Source organism: Gracilinanus agilis, chromosome 5, assembly GCF_016433145.1.
Source record: "Gracilinanus agilis isolate LMUSP501 chromosome 5, AgileGrace, whole genome shotgun sequence".
Lineage (NCBI taxonomy): Eukaryota > Metazoa > Chordata > Mammalia > Didelphimorphia > Didelphidae > Gracilinanus > Gracilinanus agilis.
In genome coordinates this window covers 265,227,363-265,251,667 of record NC_058134.1, presented here as the reverse complement: position 1 = coordinate 265,251,667, position 24,305 = coordinate 265,227,363, and positions in this window count along the sequence as shown.

Sequence of the window (24,305 nt, the reverse complement as noted above, 5' to 3'; positions counted from 1 at the left end):
CTTATTTTATGGGATTTTACGTAACCACTAGAGTTGTTGTTTGTTGCTACCTTGGTAATCATTGTAACAGTACACAAAACTTCAGGAAGCCTGCTCCCTTGTTTTAAAGTAATTTTCATGCAATGTAAGAGATGAGAGTTATCATGAGTCAACATTTCCCCCAGGATTTTAATTAAAATGCAGCACAGGTAAATGCTTATTTGAAAGATCTGTGGAAAGTGAAGATAGCTATATCAGAACCCAAAACTTATAGTGAGAAAGTGTATAATTGTGGAAAATGCACTGAACTTCTTGTCAAAGTAGACATGGATTCAAATCACACCAATGTCTCTCTTTCTCTCTCTCTTTTAATTTCTAAAGATATTTTAATTTTCTAATAGTTTTGCACATAATGTTTTCCAAATTATAGGATCCAAATTGTCTCCTTCTTTTCCTTCTCCTTTCCTTCCCTCCCCCTGCCCCCTGAGATTTCTTACAATTTGATCTCCCCCAATATCTCTTACAAGCTATATGACCAATAAGTCACTTTAGCCTCTCAGAGACTTAATTTCCTTACCTGTGTTACTCAGACTTTTAGCCAAGCCTGGGGTGTATTGTATGCTATTGCAAATGCCAATGTACACACTTAATTGGTAGAGAAAAAGCCGATCTTCACACAATTCTGTAACACTGGGTCATCATTCCCTTCAGTGGCTGAGAGTCTTCTTCATCATAGTCAACAGCACAAAAACCATTCCCAGGCTTGACTAGAAGCCTAGGTTATACCAGTGAACTACAAATGATAATTAATAACTGGAGTAACTACTTCATAAGATTACTGGGAAGGTCAAATGGAATAACATGTAAAATATGCAATGGAAAAACCATTTTATTCTTGGAAACAAAAAAATATTAACTTCCTTTGCTCATTTGTAGTTTTAATGGGGTAAATATAACTGATTTGTTTATTTCAATATCAATCAAGCAATCTTTAAATGATTGTTGAACATCTACTATGTGGGGGGCACTGTGTCAAGTTCTGGGGATACAAAAAATAGAACTATCCCTAACATTAATGAGTTCGAGAGGGAGAAAATGGGCATATAAATAAGTTTATATAAGGTAAAAACAAGGTAATTTAGGGAGGGAAGCATTAAAAATTGCCTGACTCAGGAAACACCAAATGTAGGACCTGAAATTTAGCTCATCTTTGAAGGAAACTGAGGATAATAAGAGGCATAGTTGAGAAAGCAGATTCTTTACTTCATAAAATACGAGGGCAAATTCAATCACTTTCTTCTACATTCTTAAAATTTTCACTATCTAAGACAGCTTTCATCTTGAAGGGGACTTTGTGGGGAAAATTTTATGTGATCTTTATTTCTAAAACCAGCACAAGAATGAGATCAGGCCATGGAAAAAATCAAATTTTGCAAAAATCCATGCCAGTTTACCCAGCATCATTAGCTACAACAGTGAGTTGAGAAGATTAATTTGAAGTACATAGAATACCATCATCTATTGGATCCCTACTTGGCAAGGCAGATCATTATTATAGTGTCTTATCAGTAACTACCAAATCTGTTGGGCAGTGGACAGAATTAGAGGGTTGGAGTCAGGAAGACCTCAGTTCATATTCAGCCTCAGACATTTACTAGCTTGGTGACCCTGGGAAAGTTATTTCACTCTGTTTGCCTCAGATTCCTCATCTATCAAATGAGCTTGAGAAAAGAATAAAAACCACCTCAGGACCTTTGCCAAGAAAACTCCAAATGGGGTCTTAAAGAGTCAGGCTCTTTAAGAGACTGAAATGAGTGAACAACAAACAACAACCATGTCTGTTACAATTTCAGCCCTTTCTCAAAAATATCATAAAACTACATTATACCTACTCCTCACCAAAGCCATAATAATAGCTCAAGTTATAAAGTAATTAAAGGTTTTCAATGTACTTTTTAAAAGAAAATCTTTATTCATTTTTATTTTATTTTATTTTCAGTTCCAAATTCTCTCCCTTTCCCCACACTCTTTCCCCATCCATTGAGAAGGCAAGAAACCCAGCATCCACTACAAATATGAAGCCAAGCAAAATACATTTCCACATTCTCCATGTATTTCAAAGAACTTTCAAAGGATCACAGGGTTTGAGCTTGAAAAGGATAGAGAGGTTCATCTAGTCTTAATTCTTAATTTCAAAGATAGTGGAGGCAAAAGAATGGCAGCTCTGGGAGGGAAAGGGGGAGGGAAAGAACCTGAATCATGTAACTGTGGAAAAATACTTTAAAAAAAAATAAAAGAGGATTAAAAAAAAGAATGGCAGATTTCAAATTGGAAGACCTCCGTTCAAATCCTGGTTCTTTGCCTCACATGTATTACTTTTGTGACCTTGAGTTAACTCACAACCTCTCTGAGACACAATTTCTTCTACTTCATGATAAGGGTATTGGGCCAGATAACTTTAAAGGGACCCTTCCCTTTCCAAACCTATGATCTTATAAAACTTATCTGTGGAGAGATGAAGCAGTTTGCCCTGGGTCACATGGAGATTAAGCCCAGAGTTTAGTCAGGTCTCCACTTAGTCAGGAATCCAGTTCCAAGGTTCTCTTTGGCATTCCTCACACTCTCTTTGTAAGGTAAAAGATAGTAAACATTGTTGTCCCCATTTTACAGATGATGAAACTGAGAAATAGAAAAAGGAACTTGCCCCAGGTTATAGTTAATAATAATTTTGGTTGGTTGTGGTATTTGTAATTGAAGAGGACAAAAATGAAATCACTGGTGATATCTTTTGTCTCCTGCATAGATTAGATTTAAGTGAGTCAGAATCCCACAAATTTGTTAACCTCAGTCTCCCTTCCAGAGTCATCCAAGTCGAGAGGCAAGACAGAAGTCAGGATGACTAGTGATGTCCTGTGGTATAGTGCATCCACCTTGGGGTCCCTGATATCTGGCCAAGCTCTAAGCAAGTGCTTCACCCATCTTGATGGCCATTGGACAAATTGTGCTCACCAGCCTCTTCTGCCAGAGAAAGTCTTTGTGTGTCCCGGGTAGATGCCCCACTAACTCATCAAAAAATTTGAACCCTCTTGGTTGGTCTCATCCTGGTTTAGCCCACCTGCCAAGCCAGTTTACCAGGGTTTGGCTACTGTCCCATGCTCCAGTTTCATAGAGTCATAGGTTGGTGGCAGCTGGATACTAAAAGAGGAAATCAGCCCTAAAAAGGGCTTGGCAAATCCTTTCATGAGAGGTACTAGCCTCCCCTGACCACCCTGTACAACCCTAATAATAGCTCTTACTATGTTCCAGGCAGTGTTAAAAACCTTATAATTTTTTAAATTTTTTTTTCAGCTACATATAGAAAAAATTTTGACAATTGTCTTTTGACATTTTAAAATTCAACTTTTCTCCCTCCCCACAGTGATGAATAGTATCATATTTGTTATATCCATACTTCAATTTAATACATATTTCTAGATTGCTCCTGTCATGATAGAAGACGCATATCACAATATAATTAAAAAAAACTCATGAAGGAAATGAAGTGGAAGATGGCAAGCTTTGATCCATACTCGGGCTGCTAACAGTTCCTTCTTTGGCTGTAGAAAGTATTTTCATCATGAGCCCCTTGTGGTTGTCTTCAAGACTTGCTTTGCTGATAATGATTTAGTCCTTTACAATTGAGCAGGGTTTAATATTTCTATTATTGCATACATTGTTCCCCTTTAAAGTTATCTAGTCCAATACATTTCTATTATTGTATACATTGCTTTGCATCAGTTCATTTAAGAACTTTCAGGTTATTCTGAACTCATTCTGTTCATCATTCCTTATGGTGCAACAGTATTCCATTATGCCATATATCACAACTTGCTCATCCATTCCCCAAATGATGGACAACCCTTTGGTTTCCAATTCTTTGCCAACCCAAGGAGAGCTGCTAAAAATATCTCAGTTCAGGTAGGTCCTTTACTCTTATCTCTGATCTCTTTGAGATACCAACCCAGTAGTGGTATTTCTGGATCAAAGGGCATGCAGAGTTGTGTGACTTTTGAGCCTGGTTCCCTATATAATTGTTATTTAATTTGATTTTCACAACAACACTAAGGGGGTAGGTTCTATTATTACTCATTTTACAGATGAGTAAACTGAAGCTAACAAATATTAAGTGACTTGCCCACCACAGCTTTGAAAGTCGCATTCACACTATATTCCATCACTTCCAGCTTGAAACCATAAGTTGTGTATTGTGTTCCTCAGCATAGGAAAAAAGCACGGCCGTTTCTTTTGGCAGATGGGAAATGCCGAAAAAATGCCTGTTCATTTTGATATTCCTTCAAATATCACCATAAATACTAAAGGCGTCAAATCAATATGGATTAAAACTACTGAAAATGAGGAAATTAGAATGACCGTGAGGCTTGCAGCCACCGACTCCTTATGTAATTTTAAGGTGTAAAACATTACCTAAGGAAAAGTTACTGTCAGGAGTGATCTTTCATGTGCAGGAAAGGGAGAGATGAATGAAGAACTTGTGTTAGATTGGTTGAATGTGGTCTGGGGTACTGCGTCAGAGAGGAAGGCTTGTACTCCACTCACTCAAGGGTCGCCTGACTGAAAATGTGAAGAAGAGAATTGCTGAAATGGACACAACCTCTCCAAAACTTCAAATATTAAGAGCCTGCATTATTCATGAGTTAAAAAAAGTTGTCATTTAAAAGGAGAAAATAAAATGGGCATTTCCTCTTTCTGAGTTACCCTTCAAAATACTTGGGATTGCACTATATTCAGGGTCACATTATATTCAGGCTAATACAGTAGTAAGTACTTCATAAATGCTCTTTTATTGATTAAGACAACAAACCGATTCATACCTACTTATTGTCATATTTTAACCAAGTTAAAGTCACCCTCAGGATTAGGGAACAACTCTTCCTTTGAAGAATAATATATGCTAAGGTCAAAAGCATAGCCCCAGCCCAGGGAATAAAGATGATTATTTTTGACCCAGTCATCAAACATAGCATTACACAGTTCTGGAGGCCTCTCCCATGAGCCATTGGCCAAGCCCCTCTGCTGACATTTGAACCAGGAGGTTGTCATTGACCAAAGAAAGTAGAGACAAGAAAAAGGGGAGTTAAAAGAGGAAAAATAAATACGTATATCAAAATCAATTTAAAATTTAAACATGCAAGGTGGGAGCAGACTTTGGGGGAAAAGACAAGAAAAGCTGGCCTGTAGAAAATAATCCCAATGGCTTTGTCCTACGTGAACTCATATAGGAAGGCCTAGAAAAGATAAACCCTTCAATCAAGCTCAAATCAACTCAGACCCTGGCCAGGTCATTATGCTCTGCTGGTGTGTTTATAAGAAATGCACAAGTCTGCATTAGTTCCTAATTACGTTAGGATGGCTGCCAATTTTTTTAAAGGAATAGTAACTTTTTAAAATGTAAGATTATGGTATAAAAATTGATGTCAAGAACTTGCACATGTAAGTGGACATGACAATGGCTGCCAACTAAGAATTTGTAATTGGTCTCCCCAGGTTAAATGAGCAACATGTGTTTCACCTTTGTTTGGGCTTCCTTAAAGAGTCCCCACAGCTATTAAAAGATGGCTAAATGTAAGCCAAGGGAAGTAAGCAAGACTGTACTCAATTAGGCTTGGAGGGTAGCCAAAAAGTAATTGACTTAACAGCAGTATGGATCATACTATGTAAATTAACTATAGCACTAGCCTAGGAATGGTTGATCATTTTTATTTTGAAGAAAATTCTTTGTGGAAACCCATGGCATCCTCCTTTCTACTCAATGTGAAAGTATCTTTTGCTTCATATTTCCTATCGTTATGAAGATCACAATATCTTTAGAAGTCTTTCTAGAAATCTATGTATTTTAGTATAATTTGCTCTTATTAAACAAAGCAGGTAAAAGCAATCATGAGGCCATTTTGAATTATAGTCAATGGCACAGTTTTCAGGGATTTGTGTGGTTGGAATTCTGGCAGGTCACAAATCCACCAGCAATATCCCTACAGCTCAAAAAAATGCAGTCAGGTTGCTGGAAAAAGTCATATTTACACTGCCAGTGTAGAAATAGGAAGGGATTTAAGTGTCTAAAAATGTTCCTACCAATTATCAATCTGATTTTTTTTATGGAAAAATATTTTCTCTGCCATTTATTTTTTCCTAGTCCAATGGTATGTGCGGTTTGCTGTACTCTAAAATAATCTGTGATCTCATCAATGTTGGTATACTTCTTGCAGTAATACAGATCACAATCCATCTTGGCTATGTCCTCCCATATATGCACCAAAGAAAGTCAATCTAACATGTTGAAGACCTTCCCACACAAATTATCTAATTGGTAATCATAGAATCTAGTCATATCTGAAGAATTAAAAAATTGAAGATCACTGAGTAGGAGTGATGATTATGAACAGGCACAACATATAACTAATGAGAATTTATGCAGCAAAATAGCCATCAGAGTTTCAGCAGCAGATAGTTAGTAAAAATAGTTACAGTAGTCTATTCAATACCAAGCTGTCATTGGTTGTAATATTGGTTGTAAAGAAGATGGACAGAATCATTCAAAGCTCTAAATACTTTCCCAAGGATATACTATCCAGTTCTCTTCTTGTTTTTCAGCTCTGGACACAATTCACCATCCATTTGTGGTGCCTATCCCAAGATTACATATTGTACTCATGCATACCAGAAGGGCTCAAAATATTAATTGATAATAAAAGCTATTCAATTATATCACTGTATCATGAAAGTGCCCCTGTGTTCTAAAAAGCAATGTCAACTGAAACCAAGCCCTATCAAACTATAAGAAAGTGGGAGGAAAAACTTGAGTGTGATGCCAATAGCAAATCATTTCTTCCCTACAAAGATCAGACTAGCAAAGTACAATAATTCATCAATACAAGGCTAATCAATTATGATGGATTCTTTGCACATGATCATTTTTGAAACCCATCATCATCCCAACAGTTTGTATTTATATAATGCTTTACAGTTTACAAAGTCCTCTATAAATATTATCTAATTTTATGTTGACAATAACCACAAAAAGTAGATGCTATTTATCTGCACTTTACATGTTAGAAAACTGAGCCTGACAGAAGGCAGGGTCATATGGCTAATAAATATTTAAAATCAGTTTTGATTGAGGTCTTCCTAGATCCAGAATGAGATTTCTATCCAGTCTGCCATCTAGCTGCATCTATAGAATGCACCTCAATTTTGTAAAGCCTGCTTCTGAAGTTATTGGTGGCAGAATACTGGAAGAAAAGATAGAGGGTATGGAAATCATCCCGTTTTTAGACTACGATGAATATCCAAAATATTTTTCCCTTCTTTTGTTCTAACTACAAGTTTCAAAGTATTGTCATATTTACACAAACATGTATTGTCTTCTTGGCAACAAGGCTTTGGAAAACTTAAGCTACACTTATATTTCACAACTATATTGTGGTAACTTCCCCTACCCTGTTGCTTAGGGCCAGTCACAAGATTTAGTGACTTACCTCCCTCTAGTGGCTATCCTCTTATCATATCTGTCCCACATGATCCATGCCCTGAGAGCAGAGAGAAATAAATAATACGTCCTATCTAATATAACCTCCTTTGGGTTAGAAATTGTGCTGTGAAGAAAATAGTCCATATTCTTGAAGATACACTAGTAAAAGATAATTTGAAGATTTTATTTCTTCTATAAAAGCAACAGAAAACCAAAAACCTAAATAGACTACTTCAGGAAATTGTGCACTAAAATTGCTCAGAAATGATGGAAACAGATGGAAAAGTCTAGCTTGATAGAATCTGCAGAACACCAACAGTAAGAAACTCTAAGTTTAATTCAGTAATAAACATTATAATACATTTCAAAATTAAATTTAAACAACAAATTGTACAATAGCCAAAAAAAACACAAAATTTCAAGGAATATCTATCAGATTAATATAATATTTTACCTTCTTCAAAGAAATCAAAGAAAACTTGAAATATGACATTTTGAAGAGCAAAGAATATTTGTTTAGATCCAGAAACAACATATTCTCTGCAGCTGAGCCTAATCATTAATGAACTTTCTCAGAGGAAAAAAAAAAAACTAGACTAAATGAATTTAAAAGTGAATCTATTAAATATTTAAAGGTCAGCAAGTGTTCATTTTATAAACATCATTTTCAATAATACACAGGAAGCACTCTATCAAACAACATTTTTAGGTCTTTTATTTATTTATTTTATCAATTACACATAATAACAATTCCACTTAAGTTTTTCAAAGTTATATGATCCAAATTATCTTTCTTCCTCCCTTCCTTTCCTCCTCCAGGATTTTGTAAGCAATTCCATCTGCGTTATACATGTATTATCATGCAAAATATTTTTCCATATTGCTCATTTTTGTAAGTGAATAATCATATAAAACCAAAACCCCCAAACAACAACCCAAATAGACATGTGAAAAATTATATATTTTTATCTGCATTCCTACTCCAGCACTTTTTTCTCTGGAAAGTATTCTTTGTCATAAGTCCTTCAGAATTGTCTTGGATCACTGTATTGGTGAGAGTGGCTAAGTCTATCATATTTGATTGTTCCATAATATTGCTGTTAATGTACACAACTGCCTACTGATTCTGCTTATTTCACTCTGCATCAGTTCAGTAGGTCTTTCCAGCTCTTTCTGAAATCATCCTGTTCATCATTTCTTACAGCAAGATAATATTTCATCACCATCATATACAAAAATTTGTTCAATGATTCCCCAATTGATGGATATCCCTTCAATTGCCAATATTTTTGCCACCACAAATAGAATAGCTATGAATATTTTTGTACAAGTATGTTCTACCCCCCTTTTTTATCTCTTTGAAATTCAGACCTAATAATGGTATTATTGGATTCAAAAGATGCATTGTTATATAGCCCTTTGGGCATAGTTCACAATGGTTAAGTTGGTTCACAATTTGACCAGCAATGCATTAGTATCCCAATTTTACCTCAACCCCTCCAAGATTTATCACTTTCCTTTACTGTCATATTGGCCATACTATTTTAAAAGAAAAATATCATCCATATAGATAAAACAATATATAATTTTACTAACAAATGTTAAAGAAAGTTTAAATATAATCTTTAGAAAACTTCAGTAATATATTAATTAACAATTTTAGTTTAATAAGAAACTGCAAAGTAAATCCATAAAATAATCAAAAGTTACATACAATGCTCATAAAAATGGAAGTACAGGCAAAATTACATTCAAAAGTGGGGCAAGGAAGGTACAATTGATATCTATAGTTAACAGTAAAATAAATGAAAAGGATTAAAGGAAATCAGAAAAGATAAGAAAAACAATTTTAATTACATAAAGTTTGAAAGCTTTCACATGAACAAAATCAATGATCATAGAATAAGAAGAGAATATGTTGAAGGAGAAAAATATATGCATCAAACATTACTGATAAAAGTTTCATATCCAAGACATAAAAAGAATTAAGAAAAACTTAATACCTAGAGCCATTTCTTACTAGATAAATGATCAAAGGATCAAAGAAAAAAAAGGATTATAAACTGAAATAACTTTAAACAATGTTCCAAATCACTAATAACAGATATGAAATTAAAACTACTCTGAATCTTTCCCCCAAACCCTACAAATTGATTACAGTGACAAAAATAGGAATAGTAAAAATGTATGAGGAAAATTAGGAAGATATGAAAACCAATAAACTCTTAGTGGAGTTATAAATTGGTCTAATAGTTCAGGATATCAATTTGACGTTATGAAACAAAAGTTGCTAAACTACTTATACTCTTTGAGGTACAATCTCACTACTTATTTTATATCCAAAAATGTCAAAGATACTTAAAAGGTACAAAATATGCCAAAATAATAATAGTAGCACTCATTTGGATAGCAAAGAACTATAAATAGAATGGGTGCCTATTTTTGAGAATTAGGCTGAAAAAAAAAACTGCAGTATCTGATTTAAATTGATATCATTATACAGTAGCAAATAGTTAATATTTCCAGGAAGGATTGTGTTACAAAAACAAAACTAAACATTTTTTAAAAGAGGTACCTAGAAAAAGGTTCTTGGTTTTTTTTTAGATTTTTGATCTTTTTTTTTACATTTTTTAGAGTTTTTAGATTTTAGAGCTCTCAGCAAAGTATTTATATTCACAGTGAGAAAACTATGACAGGTGGATGCAAGATGTATAGATGTACCAGAAGGTGCAGATCCTCATCTGAACTCTACCAAACTATTCTCCAAAAAATTATGAAATAATGTCTTAAAACAAATTCTGGAACAGCACAATCCACGAAGACATGGTGAAGTAATTTTCTATCACAAAACAACTTAGAAGGTTGGCATACAGTAATAGGGGACTGGAGTAGAGGTGGAGCTTATCATGCCAGAGCAGGAACCACAAAAGCAACAGGTCATAGTGTGGGGGCCCAGTCTCAGGAAAGAAAAAGCACTATCAAGACACCAGCACTTGTGACCACAGGGGAGCAGGGAATCCTGGTCACAGTTTCAAGGGGAGAAAGTGTTTACAATTACTCACAGACTAGAGCAGAGGCAGTGGGATATTAAATACACTTCTCCTTACATCGTGCCATATTGGAGAACCAAAAGCAGAAAGATACCCAAAGTATAAAAAATATGAAGCTCAGAACAGTGAGCTTCACCACAAACAGAGGTCAACTTTAGCTGTGCTTTTTTTTAACAATTAAAAATGGAAAATTGACAAACAACAGAGAAAGAAACTCAACAAGAAAGCTATTTTGGTGACAGATAAGACGAAAACAGGAATTCAGAGGAAGTCAACAAAATTAATAATACAGCATCCATAGCCTCCAAGAAAAATAGGAATTGTTTTCATGGCCAATGAGAATTAATGAAGGAGCTCAAAATTTATTTTTAAAATGAAATAAGAAAGGCAGAAGAAAAAATTGAGAAAAGAAATGAGAGTGGCACAGGAAAATCATGAAAAAAGATTCAACAGCTTAGTAAAGGCACAAAAAAGTACTGAATAAATTAATACCTTAAAAACAGAATAGGCCAATTGGTAAAAGAGGCCCAAAAATCCAAAGAAAAGAAGAACTTAAAAAAAAGTAGCCAAATGGAAAAAAGATATACAAAAAAGCATCAAGTAGAAGAACTTTTTGAAAGTCAGAATTGGCCTTATGGAAAAAGAGGTACATGAATACAAATCAAAATACATTCAATAAGATTAAACTGTGTACATCCCTACATGGGAAAAAAATTTATAAAGTAGAATTAAACAAATGGAAAAGGCAGTCCAAAAGCTCTCTCAAGAAAATCATGTCTTAAAAATTAGAATTGGGCAATTGGAAGCTAATAAGATCCATAAGACTTCAAGAAACAATCAAAGTAAAAAAAATGAAAAAATAGAAGAAAATGTGAATTATCTGCAACTGACCAGCAGTTTCACAAAAGTTCCTAGTGGGTAAAACACTCAGAAAGGGGAACCAGGGACTGAGAGAAAAATGCATTACGAGTTAAAGCCTAAGGGAAGAAGAGCATAAGGTGAGAATAAAGACATAAAGTCAAAGAATAGTCAGCGAGTTACCCCTGGTGGGATAGAGCTTCACTGGAATGAAGCTCTGATGGTGAAGAGCTTTGATGGTCCAGAGCTCTGGTGGTCAAGAGTTTAACCCTTAGCCAATATACTGGTGTTTTTATTGGGGTTACAAAGGCATAGGGGGAAGGAAGAATGATAATTAGACAAATGTCTGATACATTAACATTATGAGGTAAGCATCTCAAGATACAAACTGCACTAGATCAGGAGTTCATATGGCCTAAAGCATCTAAGTTTGTTTAATACATATGTTAATTGGTTGTTAATGGCAAAATAAGCAGACTGAGATAACTGACCAGTCTCCTGGAGTGTAACCTCAGGGAAGGGCTAGGAATTTGACATGATTAAGGTTCAATTTAATTCAAGGTTATGGAAACCAATTATAATACAAGAGTCAGCTTTTTGAGCACCCTTAAAGTAATATCAAGATTAATATATCCCCGGATTCCTACATTATCTCTTAGAAAAAATTACTGACCTGGAAAAAAATTCAGAAGAGATAATTTAAGAATAACTGGACTACCTCAAATCCATAAAAAAAAAAGATCTTATACATTTTCTTTCAAGATATTAAGGAAAACTGCACTGATATTTTAGAATCAGAGGACAAAATAGAATTTGAAAGAATCATAGGGTTTGGAATATGATATTCCAGAGGGCAAAGGAATTGGGACTTCAACCAAGAATCATGTACCTGGCAAAACTAAGAATAATCTTCAGGGGCAAAAAATGTGTATTCATTGTAATAGAAGACTTTCAAACATTCCTGATGAAAAGACTAGAACTGAAAAGAAAATTTTACTTTCAAATGCAAAACTCAAGAAAAGTATTGGGGGCAGATGGGTAGCTCAGTGGATTTAGAACCAGGCCTAGAGACAGGAGGTCCTAGGTTCAAATCTGGCTTTAGACACTTCCCTGCTGTGTGACCCTGGGCAAGTCACTTGACCCCCATTGCCTACCCTTACCACTCTTCTGCCTTGGAGCCAATATACAGTATTGACTGCAAGATGGAAGGTAAGGGGTTTTTTTTTAAAGAGAAATATAAAAAGGTAAATAGGAAAGAGAAATCAAAAGACATTCAATAAGATTAAACTGTGTATATCCCTACATGGGAAGATGATTCTTGTTATTCCAAAGAACTTTATCATTATTAGGCAGTTAAAAGGAGTATATATAGATAAAGGATGAGGGTGTGAGTTGAATATGATGGGATGATATAAAATTAAATTAAATTAAGTAATGGAAAAAGGAATGCATTGTGAGGAAAGGGAAGAGAAAAATAAAATAGAGTAAATAATTGCACATATAAGTGGCATGAAGGAACTTTTATAGTAGAGAGGAAGATGGGGGAGGTAGGGAGGGGACCCTTACCATCATCAGAATTGGTTCAGTGAAATAAAAATATACACAATCACTATCTTGCCATATAGAAAAGTAGGAGGGGAAGGAGATAAGAGAAGGGGGTAGGGCTAATAGAAAAGAAGGCGAATTGGGGGAAGTGAAGGTTAGAACCTAAACATGAAAGAACCAATGAAAGGTAAGGGTTTAAAAAAATTCTTTTACAAGTCTCTCTAAGGCTTCATTTCTCAAATACATAGAGAAATGAGTTGAATATATAAGAATACAAGTCATTCCCCAATTGATAAGTGGTCAAATACGAACAGGCAATTATCAGACCAAGTAATAAAGACTCTCTATAATCATGCAAAAAATATTCTAAATCACTACTAAATAGAGAAATGCAAATTAAAACAACTCTGAGGTATCACCCCATACCTATCAGATTGGCTATTATGACAGAAAAGGAAAATGACAAAACTTGGATGGCACATGGAGAAATTGAGACACTTAATGATGTGTTGGGGCTGTTGAGAACTGATTAAATAGTTCTGGAGAGCAATTTGGACTTATGACCAAAGGACTATAATACCTACATACCCTTTTACTCAGCAATTCCAGTACTAAGTTTGAATCCCAAAGAGATAAAAAAAAAGGGAAATACCTATATGTATAAAAATATTTAAAGCAGCTCTTTTGTGGGGAGGCAAAAAATTGGAAAGTGTAATAGGTACAGGCTGTAAAAGTTTAAAAGCAGATTTGTGTAAGCATGTTAGGGAAAGCCTTTGCTGGAAGTCATGGACATTCTGAATGGAATGCAGGGGGTTGGGAGGAGAGTGCTGAGCAACAGACAGACGGCTATGCTGTGAGGGGTTCAGAGCAGAAGTGCACTCTGCAGTCCCTTTTGACCTGGGATCTTGGAGAGTGGTGAAGGTTGAAAAGGCTGAAGACATCAGTCATGCAAGTCAACTCTGAGTAGGGAAGTGGCCTGTGATCTGGTGGACAGTTTGCAGACATCTCCCCTACCTGGTTACTTTGGATCATTGGCTGTGGAGGAGTTGGTTCCTGGCATCCTGAAAACATTTCTGAACAGTTGTGAGACCCCAAATTCAAGCCCTCTTCCTCAGGTTCTTAGCCACGCTGTCAAAAGTGAGGTGATTCTCATCAATTGGGGAATGACTGAGTAAGTTTTAGCATATGATAGTAATGGAATTCTCTTGTGCTACAAAAAATGACAAGCAGGAGGAGCTCAGAAAAAAACCAGAAAGTCTTACGTGAATTGAAGCAGAGTGAAATAAGCAGAACCAGAACACCAAACACAGTAACAGGAATATTATACAACGAACAACTATAAATAATAGCTATTCTCAGGAATATACAATGATCCAAAACTATCCCAAAAGACTCATGATAAAAAAATTCTTTAAACTTCCAGAGAAAAAGAACTGGTAGAGTCTAAATGCAGAACAAGGCAATTTTTTTCCACTTTCTTAATTTTTTTATTTAAGTTTCTTCCACAAAAGAATTCATATCAGAAAATGTTTTATATGATTGATTGCACATGTAAAATCTATATGATTGCTTACCATCTCAAAGTGGGTGGGAGTTAGAGGGGAAAGGAAGAGAGGGAGAGAATTTGAGATTCATATACAAAAAACTGTTGTTATATGTAATTGGGGGGAAATTAAATTAAAAGAAAAAAGAAAAATAGGATAGAACAGTCAAATTTATGTTTTTACTTTGTTCATAAAATATATGCCTGGAGATGCTTATTTGGGAGAATGTTTTAGTGATGACCTGGGGATATAAGCCATTGATTTCATTTTTTGACTTAATGATCATCTGCCTGTTCAGGCATCATACTGTCATAATTCTGCTGACTACCTATAGCCTTAAACAAATCACTAAGCTTCTCTTGGCCTCAGTTCCCTCATTTTTTAAGAAAAGGAGGTGGACTAGATGAACTCAGTTTCTTTCTAGCACTAAATCTAGAGTCCCATGATTCCCCTAGACACCAGATACAAAGTTCTATGTAAAAGAAAAGCAGGCCTTCTGGAACCTTTAAGCAAAAGATGCTTACAGCAGTTAGGATTTTAGTATTTTTTAGGATGAAACAAAGTCCAGATAAACTTGCTTATGCTACTATAGTGAAGGCACTAAAGTCTGAGTATGTTCACAGTCATTTTTAACACATTCATGTACGGAATCTGTGTTGCACATAATAGTGTTAGCACAATTTTCACTCTGAGTGGTGCTCCAAGATTCATTCTTATATGTTTATTTTATAAAAGAAGGGGTTGGGGGCTGGTGAAAGATATGCAACTTCTTAGCTACTTCAGGGATTGCTTGATGTTTATAAAAATCACTAATATTTTCCATGGAATCTTGCAGCAAATTTCTGGCCTGGCTAATGCCAAGTGGGTGGAGAACAACATTCTAACCATCTTTCAAACTATTTTGCTTTGTGTGGGAGACCTAGTTGGAACTATTCTAAACTAACTCTGGAATGGTGCCCAATTTTGGCTTCCCTAGCTAGCAGGGTGTGGGTGCTGCAATCCCTAACATTTAAAGAACACTCATACACAAACGCAAACATAATCTGAAGTGGAAACAGGTCTAATTGCTGCCATCTGGGACTGGAGACAGTCCCCTCGCCCAGGACAGGACTGGAGAAAGCTAAATTATTGAGAAAAGTAAATCAAAACTCATTAAGAATTGTTATTGGAATAAAGCACACACTGTATCTCAGTCATTAGTCTAATGGTAAATAAAAACATTGGGTCTGGAATAAAAATATAGTAGGAGGGATGATGAAAGAGTTCACCAAGTCAGAGACTTTTACATGAGACAAGTGTTTCCAAACTTGTGGTACTATTTGATTTAAAATTACTTTCTGCCTCTGTATAACATGTCTATCAAAGGGAATCTAATCATGATTCCATGAAAAGTTGAAAGGGGATCTCAACTGCCCTGTTAGATGACTCAGTAGATGACCCTGTCCTGTTCAATATTTTTACCAATGACTTGGATGAAGACAGAGAGAATATGCTTCTCAGAATTGTAGATCAGTTCATCAGCTAGAATTTATTGAGAAGATATTATGTGCCAGGAATTAGACAGAGCACTGATGATACAAAGAAAAGCATAAACAGCTCTTGCTTTTAAGGAATTTCTATTGTCATAGGAAAGACAACTTGAAAATAACTAAGCTCTAACAGCTTGAAAGATTTGGGACAATCTTTTGCAAAAAGTGGACTTTTTAAGAAATCTAGAGAAACTAAAAGGTAGAGTTGAGGAAAGAGATCATTTTGGACACTGAAAATGTAAATTCAAATCCAATTTCTGACACATACTCCAGAGTTTTAGGGTTACAAAGTTCACATCAATTAACTTAATTGAACTTAAGAGTAGGTCTTTATCACAGGTCAACTCTGTGTCAAAAAACATTCATATTTCCATTTTAGACATAACCAAAATGGGGGAGGACTAGACATTTTCTCTGATCTTCATAATCTCTCAACTTTCCAAAATAGAAATTTTGCATAAGAGGTGAAATAATTTCAAACGTCTCAATGCTCTTGGATATGAAGAATCCTAACAAGGTAAAATTCAATGAACAAACATCAGAGAAAGCTCCTTAGTCCCCAAGGGGCTCATTTAGCATCCCTCTTCCTCCACTGCCTCCCTTATTCAGGCAACAAGGCAGCATAAGCCAACATACCAACTTTCAATAGAATCCAACTCTATCTACACCTAATTCCAGTACCATGGAAGACCAAAAGGTAAAAGTTTGCTTGGGTCAGGACAGCAGTGAAATAGAGCTCTTAGCTACAGCAGAGTTCATCAAGGGAACAGAAAGAACTAGAAGAGGACATGCGTGTAACTATATAATTCCACTAAGACTGAAGAGAAAAACCAAACATCCAGCAGGGAGAAGCTCTCCCCTACCCCTGCCCAGTGTAAACTTATAGCAGAGACAGAATACTGCAAGATATGAATTCCCAGCATGGGAGGAGGGCTAAGATACTTTGAGATCCAGCTCCCATGGAAACCACCATCAAAGGAGAAGGAGTTAAAAAGTGAGCAACAGAGGAATATCAAAAGAAAAAAAAGACTAAAACCACTGGCATAAGCAAATAAATCCACAGGGAAGACATAAAAAGAGAGGAAATATGACCTACATAATTAAGTAAAAGAGTCTGACATGAATAAATATTGCAAGATAAACAAAAATGAATCAACCTCCTATTTAAACAAATATTTATCAAGTGTTTACTATGTGCCAGGCACTGTGCTAAGATCTAGAAATACAAATACAAGAAGAAAGAAAAACACTTTCTGATTTCAAAGACCTTACATTCTAGTGGAGAAAATAACCCAAATGAAAGCTGAAAAGGTAGCAGGAGTAAAGGGATGAATAGGTGGAAGAAGGTATCTGACATGGGAGGAATTGTCAGTCTGGTGTCAAATGAAAAAAGTAACTTATGGATTCAAAATAGAGCAGAGAACCATAATATTATGTTCTTAATAGTTTAAAAGAGAATTATAAAAGCAGAATTTATGGCCTATACATCATAGATCATTGGCAGAATAGAAAAACAAATCCACAGTGGTATCAACAAAGTAACAAAAGAGAAGATAACTGATTATGAAGGCAAAAACACAGGAGAGAAGGATAACCAAAGCTGACATATCCCACAAACCTGAGACTAAGCATTAATTTTTTTTAATGTTAACCTTTTTTTAAAATCCTTACCTTACATCTTGGAATCAATACTAAGTATTGGTTCCAAGACAAAAAAGCAGTTAAGAGTTAGGAATTAGGGTCAAGTGAGTTGCCCAGGGACACACAATTTGGGAAATGTTTGAGATCAGATTTGAACCTAGGACCACACCCCATTTCCAGAATAGATTCTATATCTATTAAGTCACCTAGGTGCCCTGCCCCCACAAAAAAATTGAGGTAATCAAAGCATTCCTAGAAAGAACCAGATCAGATGTAATTATTGTATTTTTAGACAACCTAGACAATAAACATACAAGGAGGGTAAACAAATACAGCAACCAAGGAGAACAGAGAGAATACTAAGAATTCTTTCTAAAAGTATACAAGGAGATGAAGGTGAATGCATTTCAGACAGAAGTGAGAGTGGAAAAACAGGCATGAGATATCATGAAATAATCCTTACAATGCCCTGACTACAGGTAATTTTTTTGAGGAGCTAAATTACAGAATGGGATGACACATGAAGAGGGAGAGGGAAGGAAGGAAGCAGGGGGAATAAGTGAGGTACCCTTATCCAGTGAAGGCTAGCAATGAAGGTAAAATGCCTTAAAGTCTCTCTGGAAGAAAATGGGGAATCTGGCTTCCAGAGTGGGAAGAGCTACCACTGACGAATGCTTGCATGGGAGAAGAGAAAGACTCATCCTGCCTCAAGAGAAGAACTCCTGAGGATAACTAACACCCAGAAGAATAAATAGGCAAAAACCTAGGGAAGAGATTTCCAGGCAAATGGTGGGGGAAATGACAGTGGTCACTCATGAACCGCTCAGACATAGGGAAATTCCTACCCATCTCTCCTCTACCATCTGCAAGGACTATTCAGTTTTTAAGACTGAGGCACAACAACAAAAATGAAACTGGGAGCAAGACCTACAAGGTAATGATGTAGAAATTGTTTAGAAAAGAGAATCCAAAATAGATATCTTAAAGGCATATTTCCATTTGCCAGGAGGTTAAATGACATGCCCAATGTGACACAATGGATAAATGGATATTGAGCTCAGACTCAGGCATTCTTACTCCAGCCAATTGTTCATTCTATTCCATTACACTGCCTCTGGAATGTAACCAAGGGTATTGAAATCTATCTCAGAGGTTCAAGGAACCAAAATGAGCATGTGGGGGTTACTAATGGGAGGCACTGGGTTCAAATCAGACCTCTAACACTTCCTACCTGTGTGACCCTGAGAAATTCACTTAATCTCCACTGCCTAGCCCTTACCACCCTTCCTCTGTGGAACTGATACTAAGGTTGTTTGTTCACTTGTTTGTTTTAATGAGCATGTGGATAAGGAGAAGGAATATTACCAATAGTGCCATGGGATGAACCATTAACATTTTCATAAATAGTGTCAGAATTAATTCCAGCACAATTGAAAGAGAGCAAAGTGTTTCTTCATATTGATTCTAACTAAGGCTTTCTTATTGATTCAGCCTCTGAATTATCAACACAGCAAAGTAATGCTTTCAGGGAAATATCATCTTGGATCGAGTCACTAAAAGGTGGACAACTCCCTGTAATATGAGAACTCCAGAACATTAAGCATTTATTATGCATCATGTTATGTGTCATTTCAGTGTGGTCCAATCCAGATTCACTCCAAACATCCTTTATAAAGATGTGATCAGAGATAGGAACTGGACCTATTATTTCAATGGTATAGGCAATCCCCTGGGGAGGAAATTCCTTCTACCAAAGTAGATTAGCATTTTCTCTGCAATTTATAAAATTAGATTATTGTCTGACATTCATACAGCCAGGATGTATCAGAGGCAAGGTTTGATTCCAAGGCTTCCTGGCTCTGAGACTGTCCACTACACCTTGCTTGTCTCCTCATTCTCTATAGGACTGGTTTTAAAGAGGGAAGGGAATAAGTACTGACTCTTTTCCAGGCATTATGCTAAAGACTTCCCAAATATTCTCTCATTTGGTCCTGACAATAACAATGTGAGGAAGACACTCTAATAATCTTCATTTTACACTTGAGAAAACTGAGGCAGACAGGTTAGTAACTTGCCCAGGATCAAATTGTTAGTAAGAGTCTGAGGCAGGATTTTAATTCAGGTTGTCCTAACTCTTAAGTTCCATACCTTATCCATTCTACCATCTAACTAGGTCCTTACAGTATTTTAAAGGTCTGGGTTCAAACCCTGAAATTATTTGCTTATCACCCAATCTGGGGCAAATCACTTCACTACTCTCCATTTTTCTCATCTGTAAGATGATGGCTTTGGGCTAGAAAGTTCTTTAAGGAACATTCTACTTCTATGTCCTATGCCATGCTTCCCCAAATTATTTTGATCTATAGCCAAGAGGTAAACCAATAGACAAATCACAGTTTTGTTCTAGTTTACAATACCTTTCCCCTAATAAAACCTCTTGTATTCGGCTTTACATGCTTTGAGAATAATGAGAGAACAGTTGTTATTCCAATACATATGCTTTTGGTGGGTCCATTCCCATAGACCTTAGTACTCCTTATTCAGATAGAGTTCTGAATGGAAATTAGAGGCCATTTCATAAATTCAAAGGTCATGAAAGCACTTCGGGATCTCCCTGCAGGACTTGGACTTCATAATTCTTTTTCTGTTTCCTTAAGGCTCTTGCAGAGAATCTAAGTGACTTGGTCATATCTATTTACAGTATACAGATAAGAATCCACAGTTACTGGTTATACCGCAAAAGGTCAATGTGGAGTGGGGGGAGAGGCAGGAACCGGATATTTGTGAGATTTCAATCTTCTCTTATCTAGTCATTTCACATTTAGGATATAGAAAAGCAAACCAAAAATCCAGCCCATGAATAGGAAAGCAACCTTTATGCATTTTTAATCAGACAAAAATTGTAATCTTATCGTACATGCTCATTTTTGTGTGTCAGTAAAACACTATTTATGCTTGCTTGGGAAAGAGCAGAGTTTAAATAAGTTAATCTTAATTCAGAGATCTCGACTTATGGGGATCCTGTGTAAACCAGTTTTCTGGGGCCTTTGACCCCTGCTTTGTCCAACCTTTAGCAAATGAAAACTATCTTGAGTCATAATTTTCAATTCTTTACAATTGGAGGGAAAATGGAATTTGGTGATTAAGTTCCCTGAGAGCTGAGCTAGGGAGTCTGGTGGGATGAGGCAAAGAGATTCCAGGGATATAAAAGAGCCCATGTGAGTCAAGGAGATGAGATATGAAATGGCATGAGAGGAATTACAAAAAGACATTTGGCTAATATATCCAGGGAAGTTATGAGTAAAATCATCTGAGGAAAAAAAATAAACAAAAAATGTTAGGAGAGACACAGGCTATACTGAGGACCTGAAATACTTCCCCTTCAATACATATATGCAATGGGTATGTTTGTGGAAAAGTACTGATCTACTTGGTGATTGCTTTAGGGCATTGTCACCTTTGGTAGGCTAAGTGGATAGAGTGCCAGACTTGGAGTCAAGAGGATCTGAATTCAAATCCTGCCTCAGATACTAACTTCATGAAACTAGGCTACTTGCAATCTCTCCCCTTAATTTCCTTACCTATAAAATGTGGATTACTATCACCTACCTATCATACAGGGTGGTTGTAAGGACCAAATTAGATAATAGATGTAAATGCTTTGTAAACTTTGAGTTCTATATGTTAGCCATTATATTATCAGCTTAGATCTTCAGTAATTTTCAGGTATAAAATGAAAGGATACTTCTGAATCTGAAATTCTATGACCTGTGGTAAGTGGGAGAGAGACCATGTGAGGGCCAAAGGATATTTCCAGTATTTCTTATAACTGTTAGTTCTTGGACTTAATTGGAGGCAAGATGGGCCAAACCAAGGATGCCAAGGACCTATGATCTAGGCAGAATAGCCAAGGAGAAAGAGATGATTCAGATAAGTCCCAGCAATGGAAAATATGAGAAAATCTGAAAAGACAATGGGCAAAGGTCCAGACATAGGGTTAACCATAGGTCTGTGGCTCAACTTAATCTTTAAAACATTGATTAAGCATCTGAAGTATCCAAAGCACAGTGAATGGTACCAGTGTGTAAAACATGGTCCATAGCCTGATGAATGGCTAAGATACAAGGCATGACTAAGAGCAAGGGTGAAGCTCGGGAAAAACTTATTACCTAAGTAGGGTTCCAAGGTGAAAACTCTAGCCTAAGAGAATAAGTTATCAGAAGTGGGGTGCAAGGTGAGAGTCCAGTGACTAAAACCAGGATAGATGGCCAGAATGAACCAACTAACAATAGTTTCACCAAATCTTAACAATGGTTCCATGTCTCCTCCTGCTTCACCTGTCAAGTGACCAGACTGGTCCCATAAGGAGTCCCTATTACCTATTGGTGGATGTTAAATAGCCTCAACTGTGGAGGCTTAATGAAGGCTGGGATGCTGGGGCAATCGTTACAGAAATATCCCACACTAGTTATTCTGTCTTCTATCTAGTCCCAAGGGCAGCCCTGCCTAAATGGCAGTGCGCCAAATATTAACTCTCTGCTTTATGATTTATAATACTGAGAAGCAGAGTTCCTAAAGTAGTAAATAGAGAGAAGGGCTCCAAAGGCCATGGAAAGGCCTAATTTCTAGTCCTAATTCTGACACATACAGGCAAGGTGACCCTGGGCAATTTCTCAGTATTTTAGGCAAATCTCTAAGACTAGAAGTGGCAGAAATCATGTAGAGCTGCATCAAAAGTAGATGTTACACCACCAATGAAATCATAGGTCCAATTACTCTCTCTAACATATGATTTTTAATTAAAATGTTCCTTGGCTCTGGTTTTCAATTCTAAAATTAAATTATTTGAAATTAAATATTTCAATCAGACTTTCTTCCATCCTCCCCAATCTCCATTCCACTCTATGGAAAATAAATCAACCTACTCCTACAGAAACCTGTGGAAGATTTCTCTCACAATATTTATCATTGCCCAACCTCAGCAGGCAGAAAATCAGGTTGAAATGTCCTTTGGCACTTCTGTTGAGAACAGAATATTGGGCTGAATGGATCTCTGGCCTGCCCAAGGATGACATTTTTATGTTTTGACGAATGTTACTTTGGTCAATGTGTTAGCAAAGGGTAACATCCTAACCACTTTGGTTTCGCATTCCTGTCATGAGTCACATGCAAAATATTTCTCATAATCAGTGATACCTCTGTGCCTTTTGCCCAAATCCTTCTGCCAAAGACTCCCTGTATCCAAATCCATTTGGTTCAAGTAGATTTTGTTGCCACGAGAAACCTAGTGGATTAGCATTGTTCGTGTTTGCTGCTAAATTAGTGGCAACTAAGTTTCTCTGGGAAAACCATTCTATTGAAGAGGCTGTGGTCTCCAGCATTTTTTGTGAAGTTCCTTCTTCCCACTTCTTAAAATGATTCACTTGGACCATTTAGCATCTTCCAGCAGTTAATGTTGTTTCCCTATTAAGTATTCTCAAAATTCTGTTAAAATATTAATTATAGCAAATATTCACCTTTCTATGGAGTGCATTAAAGTTCCAAATCTATCTGTCAAATGTAATTTGATCTTCACAATGACCCTATGAGATTAGTGTTATTATTATCTCGGCTTTACAGAGGAGCATTGTACACAAGCTGTGAAGATCTTTATCCCAATTCCCACTCTAACAAAGGCTACATATTCCTCCTAGAATTCTAGAAGTAGTATACCTAAGGAGTTAGGGTTGATTCCTTAATGCCATTGGTCACCTATATTGGCCAGTATAATGCCACCTCCACTAATAGGCTTCATCTTAGGACCTCCCCACCCCCTCCATAGATCATCAGTTGAGAATAATCTTAAATGGTCTTGCTAAGATGGTATCAAAACAATAACTGGTACAAAATATACCTCTAGCCCAAAAAGTCTATTCTCCCACAAATACATACCGAATATTGGGTAAGAGGGCTTGAGTTTAGTGAACATATATGGGAGAAAAAAGTGACCAACAAATTCCCAGTTGTTGGAGGTCCTTTTCATCTCATTCTTTCACTCATGAAAAATAAAGTAAGAGGCAGCATGATGGTACAGTAGATAGAACTCTGGGTCTGGAGTCAGGAAGATATAAGTTCAAATCTGGCTTTTGCCACTTTATTTACTAGCTGTGGACTCTAGGCAAGTTACTTAATCGTTGTCTGCCTTAGTTTTCTCAATGATAAAAATAGAGAATAATAATAACACCTGCCTTCCATGGTTGTTGTGAATATCAAATAAGATAATATTTGAAAAGCATTTAGCACAGTGCCTACCATATAACAGGGGCTTAATAAATGCTTGTTTCCTTCCTTCATGAGGTACTCAGAGCCATAAATCTATTTCCAGTCTGTTCTTGGCTCCCAATGCACACACTACCATCAGATGATCTAAGGATACTACTGGAGCACTAGGGAAAGATTAGGGAAGTCCAAAATGTTCCGGACCCTTCAGAGCTCAAAAGATCCTCCAGCCAAAGAGGAAAGAGTGATGGAAACCTAAGCCAAGGACAAAGCCAAAGCTGGCCAAAAGCAAGGCAATTCCTCATTTCCTCATCATTCTCTCTCTCTCTCTCTCTCTCTCTCTCTCTCTCTCTCTCTCTCTCTCTCTCTCTCTCTC